Consider the following 11,640-nt stretch of genomic DNA (forward strand, 5'->3'; position numbering starts at 1 on the left):
GTTTTCCCAGTAAGATGAACCCGACGGATTTTGAAGAAGCGGGCAAACCTCATGTCAATCTTTCGGCCAGTCGGTGTCCTCATTTGAGCTGCGCCTGCAGTTCCTCAGAGGGGCACAAATCACACTCCCCCTGTTTTAATGTCCCTCTGCCCGTCTGTCCATCCTCCACTGTTTTGTTTTGTTTTTACGTAGAGGGAAGGATTTTTTATTTATTTATTTTTGGCTGTGTTGGGTCTTCGTTTCGTGCGAAGGCTTTCTCTAGTTGCGGCAAGCGGGGGCCACTCTAAATCGCGGTGCGCAGGCCTTTCACTATCGCGGCCTCTCTTGTTGCGGGGCAAAGGCTTCAGACGCGCAGGCTCAGTAGTTGTGGCTCATGGGCCTAGTTGCTCCGCGGCATACGGGAGCTTCCCAGACTAGGGCTTGAATCCGTGTACCCTGCATTGGCAAGCAGATTCTCAACCACTGCGCCACCAGGGAACCCCCCCATCCTCCACTGTTAACTAAGCTCATCCTCTTTCAGGCCCGGGGCTAGGCGCTCCCCCGAGGAATCAGATGGCAGCAGCGCTGCTGTGAGCCCTTGGGGCACGCGTGGCAAGAGGAATTCTATCCCTTTGGAGCATGGCGGAGACCCGCAGCTGCTCGGGGCATTTGCCGAGATTGGGAGAGCCCGCAGTGATCGTCCTTGCTGGATGATCAGATTCAAACCTAAAAATAACCCTTTTGGGGGCGCTGTTCCCTTTAACAACCTCAGAAAATGCACAGATGCACACATTCTTGTGTACCACATAAGGGGGTTTTGGACCTGGGTTAAGAAACCCTCATTTCTCCTCTTCTCCCTTGGTAATATGACTTAAACCCAGTAGGCCTTGTCTTCATTGTGACTCTTGTGTATGAGCCTAGGTCGAGAGCCAGTGAAACTAGGCTTTGCTGCCCACTCATTCTCAGCAGCCATGATGCCGGGTCTGGTCTTGTTCCTGGCCAGTTTCCGTTTTTCCAGATCTGCTGGCTCCTGACTTTGGCTCTGTGTCTGATTTTCCACACTGCCCCTGACCTTTGGACTTGGCAGTGGATCTTATTTCTCTAGCTTTGATCTTGGGCATTAGGCTTCATTTACCCCAGCCCCGTATTGCCAGCACTTCCCTATCCTGGTCATCTATCCTCTCCGGCTCACCCCACCCAGCCCACCTGACCATAGCATCGCTTTCAAAGGAGATGTTCACACAGGAAGAGATTTGGGCTACCACGGAAAAGAAAGAAGCCAAGGAGCCAGTGAGATCTGTGTGAAGCTGTCTTCACTAGAGTTGCCCCTATCCCTTCTCTCTCCTCAGGGAGACGTGTCATTTAGTTCCCAGAGAAACTGCTCCCCCAGATGACCCCCAGTGAGCAGGCTTTCCTACCACCCCAGAAGTGACTGAACCAGTACTTATCTCAAAAGCAATGAATTCACTGGCTGGCCAGAGACAATTTCTCTCTACTGAGAATTTGAACCAAGAGTCTGTAGCTAGTTGGTTTTGGTTGTGGACCTGCAAGATCACATAAGGTTGAAGGTCAGATAGGGCCAGTTAAATATATTTCCAAGGTAAAGATTTGGGGGAGCAGAGGAAGCTGAATTGTGGGAAGACCATGGAGCAGACGGGCTTAGAGGAGCAGGGAAGCGCTCCACGCCAAGTGATGTGGAGAGAAAGCCACTTGAGGCCTTCCCTTCTGGCTCCCAGGACACCTGCTGAACTGCCAGCACTTTGTACTGAATTCTTCTGCTTCTTTCTAGCCTTGCCAGAACTTTTTCCCCCTCCAGTTTTATTGAGATATAATTGACATATGACATTGTATAAGTTTAAGGTGTACAACATAATGATTTTCTATACATATACATTTTGTGCAATAAAATGGGGATTACCACAATAAATTTAGTGAACATTCATCACTTATATAGTTACTATTTTTTTTTCTTGTGATGAGGACTTTTAAGATCTACTCTATTAGCAACTTTCAAATATACAATACTAGAATTTGGGGCTTACCCACAGAGGCAAAACAGAGGCAGGCTGGAACCTGGGACCTGGGACCCTTTACCGCAGTGCTTGCACCTGGACAAACATCTCCTCCTCTCCTCCTGGAGCAAGAGTACAAAGAAACTATGAGGGACTAAAAATAACTGCATGCATATGGGCAGTCGCAGCAAATTATGAACAAGATACAAAAAGGCCAAAAGCCAACTGCCGCTTCTTTGTTTCTTTTAATTTATTTTTAAAATTTATTTTTATTGAAGTATAGTTGAATTACAATGTTGTGTTAATTACTGCTGTACAGCAAAGTACATATATACATATACATTCTTTTTCATATGCTTTTCCGTTATGACTTACCTCAGGATATTGAATATAGTTCCCTGTGCTATACAGTAGGATCTCGCTGTTTATCCATTCTGTATATACCAGTTCGCATCTGCTAATCCCAAACTCCCACCCCAACCCCCTCCCACCCTTCTGCCCCCCTGCCAACCACCACTTCTGGGGGGCGGGAAGCAAAAGCAGGGTACTGCACATGCCCCCTGCACACAGCACCAGCAAGGGAGTGGGCATACCACCTAAGCCACCCCTCCAGCCCGACCCACCGATCCCCCCCTACCCTCACCCCACTTAAGGGACCAGCTTGCTCCCCTCCCCCCGACCTCGGGGAGCCAGAAAGAGCACCTGTTACTTGTTTTCACTCCCTTGTGTGTCCCAATAAAGCCTTGCCTGAATTTCTCATCTGGCCTGTTACTAATTTCTATCGATTAAAGAGTCCAAGAACCCAGGGTGGTAACAAACAACAGCAGCTTGAACAAAATGGAAGTTCATTTCTCATGGAAAAGTCTAAACAGGCTGCTGGTACTCTGTGGGTGGCAGCAGCAAGCGTGCCCCATCCCTTCATTATGGAGGTACTCTGGGGCTCCTCTTTGTTGTTCAGTCAGCATATGTTTGCATTGTGAGTGGTGGCGGGGCTGGACAATGTGCCCGGCACCAACTTCAATTTCAACAGACAGTTAAAGGCAGGAGCTGCAGGAATTGAAGAACATGAGTGACAGTTGCCAGCCGTGGTGGAGCCTGATGTGGGTTCTGGTCTTATACACAGTCACAGGGGCCTTGATTCCTTCCACTCCTCACTAGAGGCTCAGGGGCAGGCATTCAGCTCTCTTGGTAGTATGGTCCCTCTTGAAAGATTTCCTTAGTGAACAATAGTCATTTCAGATTCTGATCATCTATCTATTTAATGAGTTTGGAATGCTTCGCAAGCCAATTGTCTGTCTAGAAGTTAGATTTCTGGGGGCAATTATACAAAACAGCCCTGAGTGGGCAGCTATGGCTCCCCTGCCTAGTCTGAACAAAGAGAAAAGGACTGGACAAGCCTCAAGACACCCCTCCCCCAACCCAAATTGCGTCCAGACATGGCCTTTGTTATTGGTTCTCTCTCCCAGGACCTTGAAATGAGAGATAAAAGCAACTTTATTCCAGAAAATTCAGAGGCAAATGAAGGCTACAGGTGTCCCACCCAAGATCCTGACCTGGAAGGTCAAGGAGCAGATCCCATATTTATAGAAGGGATTAGCAGAATCCCGTCAGTCCCAAATTAGCTTAAGGCTTTGGCTTTGACATAAATGCCAGTCAACACAACCCATGTGATCTCAAGGGTTTTAAGGAGCACGTTTGTTCCCACTGTTTGGAACAGAAACTAAAGTAGGACCAAACATCCTCATGAAACCTGGGCTAACCCACTCTTCCCGTAGCTCCAAGCCTCTGGGGATTTATCCAAGCTGCTCGCTGAAGTCTGCTCTGTGTCAAGGCCTTTGCTGATGCCAAGGACACCACAGGCTATACCCAAAGGCCAGTGTCAGAGAACAGCTTTGAAGGTTATAGAAAACTCCCAGGAGACAAAAAAGAAGGAATAAAGGATCCCAGGATCTGAAAAGGGAAGGCTTTGTGTCTGCAGCCACAGCTCTGGGCAATTAGACATCCTCCTCCCTGACCTGCCATCAGGAGGGCACTAGCAGAGTGCAGAGGATGGGCTGCTGAATGGGGAGAGGCAGGGCCGTTGAAGGCACAGGAGCTGGGTGACAAGAATGTTAGCAGCAAAGCAGTGAGGAGGGCATGATAGCTCCTAGACAGTGACAGAACTTCCTACACAGGTTGGGAGCAGGGACCTTCTTAGTTTGTGGGGATGTAACAGTGTGGTGGCTCTGGATTTCCACTTTGGGATGAACTGCTTGGACTCAGAGGGAGTGCTGAGCAGGGGAGAGTGGAAGGTGCAGAGCTGTTTGAACTTCTGTGTGGCAGGGACCCAAGAGCTTCACAGGGCAAATGAGTCAGGGGTAGTGGGGGGCAGGTGGTGGGGAAGCACAGGCTGGTCCCACAGTGCTCTCCTGGAATGGCTCAGCCTCCCTGCAATGCTGCTATCACACTGCCTATTGCAGCCCTTTTGCACGTACAGGCCCTTCTGCTTGGCGTTCCTCTGCAGGCTGTGTCAACCAGCCCTGATGGAGGCCATGCAGCATATGTTATATTTCTGATTTGCGTTCTGTAACACTTGCTATGTACGTTTGGAAGGCAATGGAAAGTGTGCCTTCCAACGGCCTTTCCTTCTTCATTCAAGAACCTTAACGGTTCTCGAACCACTTAGCCTAAAAGTTGTTTTCCAAACTACAATAAAGGAAAAAATAAATGAAAGGAAGCAAAAACGTTCAACTGGTCTAGCAGGACATCAGTGCTCTCCAGTCGTCAGGGGCCCAGGCTTGTTCTGTCTTTGGCTCTGCCATCCTTAGGGTGACAGCACAGAGGAGGGGGTACATCATGACAAAATCAGGGTTCTGGAAGAAAGGAGAGGTGGTGAATGGTTGTTGCCAGGCAATCACCACTTTCTACTTAAATGGAGAGAATGTGGGATTTGATGCCTGGTTTTAAAACTCCCTTCTGCCATCCACTGTCTGTGTGACCTCAGGCAAGTCAGATAACCTTTTCTGTCCCTCAGTTTCTTTACCTGCAGCATAATTCCTACTTCACTGAATGGTTGTGGGAGCTAGAGTTATCTTAAAAGAGCCTAGCACATGTCTGCTACATGTTGACACATGTCAAAACACTCCCTGCCATTGCTATGATTGGTTCCTGAGAACTATATTTAATTTTCTTCTCAGGCCTCCTGGGTTGCCACTCTCTCACTATAAGGAGCACAGGCATCTCTTCATAGATCACTGTACAGTGACCTTTTCTAATATTTAGCTGCTCAGAACCTAAACAATATTCCATTGAATGAAAATACTATAATTTATTTATCCACTTTACTGTGTATAGAACATTTGGAGTTTTCCCAGTGCTTTACTATTATATATAATATTGCTCTGCACATACTACTGATACACAGGGATAGAAGTTCCTTTAGGGTATAAACTAAGCGTGAAATTTCTGAGTCATATGATAGCGCTTGTCCTCCTCAACTTTACTAGATAATATCAGACATCTTTCCAAGTGGTACATCAGTTTACCCTCTCACTGGCAGCATATGAGAGTTTCTGTTGCTCCACGTACACACCAAGATTCTTAAAATTTTGCCATTCTATGGGATGTTAGCAGCAAAGAATGGTGTCTCACTGTGGTTTTGACAAGGTTTTTCTCTGTGTCTCACTGTGGTTTTGACAAGGTTTTTATCTGTTAGTTAGTTGCGAATATCTTGTCTTCCACCCCCGTTGCTTGTCTTTTCATTCTCTTTATACTATCTTTAGTGAATAAAGTTCTTAATTTTAATGTAGTTAATAGTTTCTTCCTTTTTATTGCTGCCTTTTCCTTTACCATTGGTACTTTTTGTTACTTGTTTAAAAACATATTTCCCTACTTGGGGTCACAAAGATATTCTCCTATACTACCTTTTCAGAGCTGTATGGTTTTACGTTTCATATTTATGTGTGTAATCCACTTTGAAATTGATTTTTGTGTACTGTGGGAGGAATTTTTATAGATACCCAATTGATGCAGTGCCTTTTATTGGTCATTTCTCAATGACTCTGCTTTCCCACCTCTGTCCAATATCAATTGTCTACATATGCATGGATCTGTGTGGGGGCTCTTTTTTCTGTTCCATTGGTCTGTACTCATACCAGCACCTCACTACTCTGATGTGATAATGTAAATTTTTTACCTTATTTTTCAAGAGTGTCTCGGCTGTCCTTGGCCTTTTTTCATTCCCGTATACATTTTCAAATCGACTTGTCAAAAAAAAAAAAAATCCAGTTAGGATTTTCATCAGTTTCAGTTTGGGGAGGACTGACATCTTTTCAATGTTGAGTTGTACCATCTAAGACTACAATATGTCCATTTATTTATTTAGATCTATCTAAATGTCTTGCAATAACATATTAGACTTTTATGTGTAGAAGCTTTGCACATCTTTAGCATGATTTATTTCTAGGTACTTAGTATTTTTTAGTACCTTTATTAAGATCAAATGAACATACAATAAACTTCACAATAGAGTATACAATTTAATAAGTGTACCCTATATACACACCCTGAAACCATCACTACAATTGAGATAATAAGCATATCCATTACCACAAAAGCTTCCTCCTGTCTCTCTGTAATCCCTCTCTCCCACCATTTCCTTTCCAGACATCCTTGCTTCCTACTCTGTACCCAGGCAGTTGATGAAATACTTTCTGTTGCTACGGATCAGTTCACACTTTCCAGAAGTTTATATAAATAAAATCATACAGTATGTGCTCTTTCTGATCTGGCTTTTTTCACTCAGCATAATTGTTTTGAGATCAGCTAGGCTGTAGTGTTTATCAATAGTTAATTGCATTTTAAAACCCTTTTTACTTTGAAATAGTTATAGATTCACAGGAAGCTGCAAAAATAATACAGAGAAGTCCTCTGGATCCTTTATCCAGTGTCTCCCCTGGATCGCTGCATGCCTGCCATTCATATCTCTGCTCAAATACAATCTGCTAACACAGAGTTTTCCTGACCAACCAATATAATAGCATGAGCCTGTAAGGCTCTATCATCTCTCCCTCCTTTACTTTCTGTCTAGAACTTATTCATATCTGATTTTCTCATTTGTTTATTGTGATCTCATCCAATTAGAACATGAATTCTATGAAAACAAACAGCTTGTCTGTCCTAGTCAGTGACTAGACTAGTGCCTGGCATTCAATAAATACTTGCTGAATAATAATAAATCTTCCAGCTACTGCACAATACGAATATTGTTCTTTCCATGTCACGGATGAGAACCTGGCAAAGATTAAGCAACTTGCCCAAAAGCACACAGTTAGTGATAGTTGGGGTTGGGACATTGGGTGCTGAGATTTGAATCTCTGATTTCTAAAGACATGCTACGCTCTCTTTTAAAAAAATTCTGAGACAGAAAGAAAAAAATTCTTCTGAGAATGGAGCCGGTTGCATCTATCTCCTTCTATGGCAGAAGCCCTTCTTTATACCACAGACTTAGACCATAGTGCTCAGCCCAGGGGCAGCAAACAACCCAAGCGGTCAGCTCTTGGGGTCACTGGCCTCAGCAGCAGTGGCAGGGCCTGCAGGTTCCAGTGTGGATGTTACTTCCCTACCTCCCAGAAAGGGCAGGCAATTCATTTCCCACCATCCTCATTCAAGTTTATGTTTTTCTTTTTTTTTTTTTTTTTAGTTGTTAATGACTTAATACTTCTAGCAATTTATTTCTAAATCTTTCTTTAAAGGGTCATTACAGTTCATTACAATTTAATGCAGATTCCTTTAAACAAGTCATTCCTGATGTTAAAACTATCATACATGTTTTTCTTAGGTTTTGGCACTATGTCCTGTTTAGAACAATAGAGAATAACTTCCAAAACAAAAAGTGGATACTACTTCACTGGAAAAATATGCTAACAATTAGATTTTATTTTCACACATAAAAATTCTACATATCTTTAGTGAAGATTTACGAAAAAGTTAACTTCCAAAAGAGATACAGGCTTAGTAAGTCATGATGAAAGTTAGCTGGCTTTCTTGAGAAATGAAATTAAAAACAGACTGTACTGCTTACTTTTCAGCAAATTCCGCTTTGCCAAGTTTCAAAAGGAAAAATCCTAAAGTAGTTTTCAGTGTTGTCTCCTTGCCTGGGAGAATATGGACGACTTGCTCCTTTCTGACAGCCTACTTTGTCACCACCGTTCCCAATCACAACTGAATCCATCAACAGGATGGCTTCACATGCTCACCATGCACAGCCTAGAGCTGCCAGCCCAGGTTGGTGCAGATAAATCCCCTCCTTCTTCAGTGGATTTCAGACATTGCTCTATGTGCTCCAGTCGATTTGCATGGAGCTAGCACATGAAAGGAACCGCATTACTTACTGCATGTTTGTCAACTTTCTGGAATCTGGCACATTGGTCAGTTACTTTATCCATTACAACTTGAGTGGGTATCCAGTAGCGATTTTTCTTCCAGAGCTCCTGATTTGTGGCCCAATTTATGATCCACCAATTGAGTCATGTTGCAAACTGTGTTATAATCAACACTTTGGAAAATGTATCGTCACTGTCACATTCTTCAGAAGGAGCAGCTCTTGGTGACCATGATTCCTGTGGCTGTCCTGGGATGGGGGAAGGAAATGCCCCAATAATCCTCTTTCTCACTTCCTTGATGCAACTCTTGAGGCTGCTCTTCTTGGGGTAAGTGAATACTGGGCTTTTTCTTCTTAAAAAAAAAAAATCATAAAACAATACATATTCAGTATTAATCATTTAGAAAATACAGAAAGGTATAAGTACTTTAAAAGTCACCCTTAATCCCACTGATCAATGTTAATTTTTTGCTGTATATCTTTGTAGACTTTTTTATTTAATGAGTGTACACGGATACATCCATCTTTACAAAAGTGGAATTTTATTATTGTATATGTTGTCTTGTAATGATTTTTTTCTTAACAATATAATGAACATTTTGCTATATCACCAACATTTTTTATCCAATATGATTTTTCATGGTTGCAAAGACCAGTAGTTATTTAACCGACTGGTAGAGAGTTAGACTTCTCACAAGCTTTTGCTATTACAAACAATGAGGGATGAACATTCCCACAGCAAAATCTGCTGAGTTTCTTAAACGTCTCTTAAGGATAGAGTCACACCTATGTCCAAGGGCACAACCGATGATGTTCTCTGATTTGCCTCCAGTAAAGTTACTCTACCTCCCTTCTGTAGTAGACAGGAATAACCCCACTCCACATGCACTGCTGTCCACACCGCAGCCTTGCCAGCCCGTTCCATGAAGGATGCTTCAGGCGACCTCTCCGGCTCCAAGAAACCCTACAGAGAGGGAACGTAGAGTGCACTTCAAACCATCGAGTCTGTGGCCACACTAGGCTCTCTAGGGCAAAGGAAGTGGTCCCTAGGCGGAGAAAGACGAACGCGAATGAGGATGGGCCTTGGGGTCCCACAGACTCCACCTGGTGCCCGTGGATGCATCAGGCTCCGACTTTGAACCTCGGCTTCCTCATCTGCGGAATGGGGATGGAATTCCCTCGGTGATGGACATGCGTGGATGCGGCACCTTCGGGAATGCATCAGAACCAAGCCCCGCCTGCAGGAGCGTCCCCGGCTCCTCGAGGGGGCCGAGGACCCGACAGCCTGGCCGACATCCTGGTGGCGCCCCTCAGGCTCCGGCTGACGCCTCCCCCGGCTGGCCCGCGCCAGGAGGGAGAGCCATTCGGAGCCCGCAGGGGGCGCCGAGAGCCCACTGCAAGAGCGTCAGACTCCCGGGGCGGGGACCGCGCAGGCCAAGGGGAGGGGTGTCTCGAGCCGAGCCGCTCCTGGCTCTGGGGCCCGGCCAAGCGCAGGGTCTTCTTCTCGTGGGATTTCTTTTCCCACACAACAAAAACACCATCAGCTCAACCGGTCCGCGCTTGGAGACTCGGTTTTTTTCATACCCTGCTCAGTCCAGCAGCCGCCGTGCTCCTGGGCTTGAAGTTTCGACTCCAGGGTTTTCAAACCTCATTGCGGAGGCCACTGGCTCCGGGTAGCCTTACTGGACTCCCCCAGGACTCCGGGGCGTGGCGCCCGGGGCGGTGCCTGGTTCTCCAGGGGGCGGCCCACTCCCCAGGTTGCGCTGTCTCTGAGGATGCGGCTTGGCCTGCCTCCCCGGACTCGAGCCCCTATCGCAGCACCCGAGCACCACTCCGCCTCTGGCCCACGGTTATAAGTGAGGGAGCCACCTCTTCTCCCTGCGTGGCACAATCGAGGGTCTGCGGGAAGGGACCACGCTCCACCCCCAGACCTTCAGACGCTTTGTAGAAGAGAACCCGTGTTCCAGTGGTGCGCGCGCGCGCGTGGGTGGGAGGGGGAGGGGAGGGGTCCTGCATCTGTGTGGGAGTTCGTACATGTCAGCAGGGTGTTTGTGCGTGTGTGACTGTGTGTATACATATTTGTGAGAAAGCATCTTATAAATTAACGATATTCTATACGGAGTAAGTATTCAAGTCAAATTGGGAAGGGTTTCAATCCTTAATGATGTAGGTAAAATAGACACATTTGAGAGCACCTAACCTTGGGCAAACCTTTTCGTCAACTGGTCCTCACTGTCTCCACTTTCTTAAAAGATCATTGTTTAAACGGAAAAATCGTTAACTCATAAAAATATAAAATGAACACGTGTCAGATTTTATTTAATTAATGAGGGAACCAGTGATGTGTTAAACATCAGTTCAAAGGACAATACAACGACCAGATACACAGGACTTCCCTAGTGGCGTAGTGATTGAGAATCAGCCTGCCAATGCAGGGGACACGGGTTCGAGCCCTGGTCTGGGAAGATCCCACGTGCCACGGAGCAACTAAGGCCATGTGCCACAACTACTGAGCCTGCACCCTAAAGCCCTCGTGCTGCAACTCCATTCTCCCAATGCAGGAGGCATGGGTTTGATCCCTGGTCGGGGAACTGAGATCCCACAGATGGCAACTAAGCCCGCATGCCACAACTACTGAGCCCGCATGCTGCAGCAAAGACCCAGCACAGCCTAAATAAATAAATAAATTTAAAAAACCCCTGAAAACAGAAGTACAATGATCCAGCAATTCCACTCCTGGGTATATAGCCAAAGAAAACAAAAACACTAATTCAAAAAGATACATGCACCCCAATGTTCACAGCAGCACTGTTTACAATAGCCAAGACATGGAAACAACCTAAGCATGGAAACAACCTAAGTGTCCATGAACAGATGAACATAAAGAAGATGTGGTATATACAATGTAATATATATATATAATGGAATACTACTCAGCCATAAAAAAGAGTGAAATTTTGCCATTTGCAACAATGTAGATGAACGTGGAGGGTATTATGCTTAGTGAAATGAGTCAGACACAGACAAAATTGTATGTTATTACTTCTATGTGGAATTTAAAAAAATACAACAAACTAGTGAATATAACAAAAAAGAAACAGACTCAGATAAAGAGGACAAACTAGTGGTTACCAGTAGGATGAGGGAAGGGGGGGGCAAGGTAGGGGTAGGAGATTAAGAGGTACAAACTACTAAGTATCGAATAAATAAGCTACAAGGATAAATTGTACAGCACAGGGAATACAGCCAATATTTTATGATAACTATAAATGGAGTATTACCTTTAAA

The sequence above is a fragment of the Phocoena phocoena genome, chromosome 2 (genome assembly GCF_963924675.1).
Source record: "Phocoena phocoena chromosome 2, mPhoPho1.1, whole genome shotgun sequence".
NCBI lineage: Eukaryota > Metazoa > Chordata > Mammalia > Artiodactyla > Phocoenidae > Phocoena > Phocoena phocoena.